This window comes from Pollicipes pollicipes, unplaced genomic scaffold (assembly GCF_011947565.3).
Source record: "Pollicipes pollicipes isolate AB1234 unplaced genomic scaffold, Ppol_2.1 Scaffold_4881;HRSCAF=5763_pilon_pilon_pilon, whole genome shotgun sequence".
Lineage (NCBI taxonomy): Eukaryota > Metazoa > Arthropoda > Thecostraca > Pollicipedomorpha > Pollicipedidae > Pollicipes > Pollicipes pollicipes.
Window position 1 is genome coordinate 45,312,031 of NW_023596576.1, and position 3,956 is coordinate 45,315,986.

General features: G+C 60.5%; 1 long non-coding RNA gene across 1 annotated transcript; it reads left to right on the top strand.

Moving 5' to 3' along the window:
* Positions 1-141: 141 nt before the first annotated feature.
* Positions 142-3,290, top strand: LOC119101399 (uncharacterized). Its single transcript, XR_005094549.1, has 2 exons — positions 142-319; positions 629-3,290. It is a non-coding gene; the product is annotated as an uncharacterized LOC119101399 (long non-coding RNA).
* Positions 3,291-3,956: the final 666 nt, after the last annotated feature.

The window sequence follows — 3,956 nt, forward strand, 5'->3', positions numbered from 1 at the left end:
TATCCATTTTCTCTGTCCGACCGGCCGTCCGACCGGCACCGTATCGCCCCCGATGCGTCTGCTGCCGGCCGGCGGTCCCGTACCCGGCTGTCACGCCTCCCTGCCGCCAGCCGGCGCTCCTCCCACGGCTCGGAGGGCGGCCGGGCGCGCGCCTCGGCGCGCGGCTTCTTCGGCCACGAGGGCGGCGTGCTGCACGACCCGGAGACGGGCGTGGCCGTGGTGGTGCCCCCGGGCGCCATCCGGCGCGGTCGCACCCAGGAGATCTACTTCAACGTGTGCCAGGACAGCTCGCTGCTGCCGCCGCTCGACGCCAGGAAAGGTGAGTGGCGGCGGCGGAGGGGGGGTTGCGGTGTGTCAGCCGGAGACGGTGGGACGTGGCGGAGTGGGGAGCGGCGGGGCCGAGGTGTGCGTGTCGGGGAAGGGTGATGGATGTGCAGGCCAATGCTCTGAACGGGAGATAGAGTACGACGGTGGCAGGCTGAGCTGAAGTGGCGGCGTGCGCGGCGGTTCGCGAACGTGTTGTGTCGTGAGGATATGTGCTGGGGAGAGCGCGGGCTCCCAGCGGACACACGAGCTCGTGTGACGCCTCGCGGCTTTCCGATCAGCCTGCTGGGCCATGTGTCGGCAGGCGAGACGCTGCTCAGCCCGCTGGTGATGTGCGGACCGCACGGGCTGCAGTTCGACGTGCCGGTGGAGCTGCGGCTGCCGCACTGCGCCGCCGTCGACCCGCAGAGCTGGAGCTTCGCGCTCAAGTCTTCGGACAGTCCGCGCGGCCGGCCGGACAGCTGGCAGAACGTGCGGCTGACGGCCGACGGCCGCACCAGCCGCGTCGGCGCCGACTGCGTCTCCGTGCTGGTCGACCACTTCTGATCACCGTCTCTGAGGCACCGTCGGGTGACCGTGGAGCACCTCCGCGGGCCGTGCCAGTCGGCCGTCTCTGAGGCACCGTCGGGTGACCGTGGAGCACCTCCGCGGGCCGTGCCAGTCGGCCGTCTCTGAGGCACCGTCAGGTGACCGTGGAGCACCTCCGCGGGCCGTGCCAGTCGGCCGTCTCTGAGGCACCGTCGGGTGACCGTGGAGCACCTCCGCGGGCCGTGCCAGTCGGCCGTCTCTGAGGCACCGTCGGGTGACCGTGGAGCACCTCCGCGGGCCGTGCCAGTCGGCCGTCTCTGAGGCACCGTCAGGTGACCGTGGAGCACCTCCGCGGGCCGTGCCAGTCGGCCGTCTCTGAGGGTCATCCACCGTTGCGGCAGGTCGGATGGTCCCTCGCGGTGGGTCGCCGGTCACTGACAGTGATTCGGAGGGCGGGGAGGGCGCGCGGTGAGCAGGCGCAGAGGCTGCTCGGGGCCAGTGGACGGTCGGCGGCGACTGGTGGCACTTTGAAGGCTACCACTGGTTAAGGGAGTGGGTGCTGGTTCACAACCCGGGCTGGCTGGCCGGTTTCTGGGAGGCGGGCGCTTCTGTTCCTCAACCCCTAGCCAAGGTTCTCGTCTGCTACACAGTGTTCAGGGACGCAACGGGTAGGGGAAAGGGAGCTGAAGGGGGCTAAGAACAGCTGCACGGAGGCAGCCGGGCGTGACAGAATCTGACGTCGACCGTCACTGCCGTGATTCGACACTGATGAACGCACTTAGAACCAACAACCTAGGCCCAACCAACCGAGGTAACAGAGGCCCAAGCCTGTACATAGCGGATGGAGCCCGATAGAGACGTCAGTTCTTTTCCAGCCCGGCGCCTCGGCCCAGCGCTAGAGGCATTCCTCAGTCAGGGTGCCCCCCCCCCCCCCCCCCAACTTGCGGAGTCACTGGAATGAGTGCGCCGCTTCCATCATCTTCTCGTTAAATACAGCAGAGAGAATCTTTTTGCGAACACGCGATCCTCTCGGCCGGCTTAGGAATACGAAAACTGTCATAATCCAAAACGTGCCTCCACACACGCTGTCACGATTTCATTCGCAGACATATTCTCCTCAATTTGGAGGACCCTCAAGGCACGGTTATCCGACCTTGGTGCAGTAGATTTCACAAGTAGATGACTAGCCGAAGTTGGCCACTAGTTGATAAGCAGTCGCATTGGCTAGGCTAGTCGTTGAGTTCCGGCGAGCGCAGTCTGTGTGTTGAGTAGGACCGCTTAATACTCGCAGCCCTGGAGGCTGTGTACAACGGCAGTGTCAAGATGCTGGCTCTGAGCTTGCCATGTCCTGCCTTGTAATGTGGGGTGACCGGACTGCGGTCGCTCAACCTGAACCAAAACGTTGTTTTTATTCTTCCGACTGTTGAACGCGAAAAACTAGGTCTGGCGCGAATGTCATTTCGCTCGTGCGAGTCCAGGCTCACTTCCATAGCACCAGGATGGTGCTGTGCGGGGTCGAGCGCACTGTGCTGGCTTTCGGTCGATGGAGTTTTCCTCGCATCTCGACTTGCGGACTGAGCAGACTGAAGCCGCGTGGCGTGTGTCTCATCAGTTCACGGTATCCGAGACCGCGCTCAGTTCGTTGCGTGTGCGGGGCTCTGCAGGCTGTTACGACTTCCATCACCTGAGAAATCCCCTGATCGGCTCGCGGGGAGTTCAGATGAGCTCGGGCTGTTACAGCCGGCCGACCGAACACCGTTCAGTCGCGCGCTGGCATCGGCGTGAAGCACGCGGCGTTTTGTACCACAGGGCTGGCCTGGAACGGGGCGCTTGATGAAGGCGAATGATCGATAACCGGTGCGAGGTCTGCGGCGCGGCGTGACGCGCTTGTTACGGGGTCGCAGACCTCAGTTGTAAGCTACCTAGTCGCCAGTAATGGCTCCCGCACTCCGGGGGCCGCTGTAGAAGTCCGCTCGCACGTCTCCTCCCCTGCCCATCTAGCGCCGCGCGATCTGCCAAGTCTTCCGTACGTGTAATTCTGCAATATCGCCTGCATATCGAGTCGAGCTGCCGTGGGGAACCTACGCGGACCGCGTTGCGTGTTGACGGCGGCGCCAGCTGGCACTGCTGGTCAGTGGCCGCTCATGACGGCACTGTTCTGCTCATCCGCCGCTGCGAGAGGAGTGGCGGCACTGCGCAGCCGCTCTGCCGGCCGCTGTCGGTCGGCGCGACGCCAAATCGTTACGGACGGGATGTAAATGTGGACAGCGGCCGGCGCACAATGCGTGTTCCGCCTAGTTATCCGTGGTAGCTGCGCCGTATATCCCCCGACGTATGTCATATTATATATGTGATATTCGTGCTGCCATGTAACATTTGAGTGTCAGGTGGCATTGTTTTGTGACATTTCAGTACGGAATAAATCATGTAGCTATTCAGTGTCCCTCTACGGCACACATACAAACCGAGAAGTGCCCCGCGTGCGGTGCGAACTACGAAGTGAGCAAGCTCATGACCCTTTAGCACCAGATACCAAGATTGGTGAAAGTAATTGCACGTGCCGAAATCGAGCGTAACCAATGGGTACGACTGGTTGAACACGACTGACAGTACGAGGAGTGCATAGACCCATAACAAGGGTGCAAGATCCCTCACTGTGCTTTATCTGCACCTAGCGTGAGTAATGCCCAAGTAGATATAAACATAGACGTAGTATTTTTGCATGATCACCATACACGCAGGGAAAAACACCACGAGCGGCTCTGAAGAATCCCAGCACTTCGAATGTCAAACCGCAAGCTGTATTGCGTCCATGATCGGTTTATAGCAGTCTTGATGAGTGATACAAAAGTACACAAAATAAAGGCCAGAGAGCTGCAATAAAAAGCTTGAAGCTCTGACTAAAAAAGGTCTCTAAACATATGCAACACTGCCAAATGACAAGTTCAAAACAGTGCACTACTCCGCAACGTTCCTTTATATGTTTTCTACCGAGGTTGGATGGGTTCCTAAAGAATGTGATTACAACCTTCACATACGAAAAGTTAAGCCAGCTTTGCCATTATCGACGTGCGTTCTACGTACTCCAGGCGATCAAAATCAAA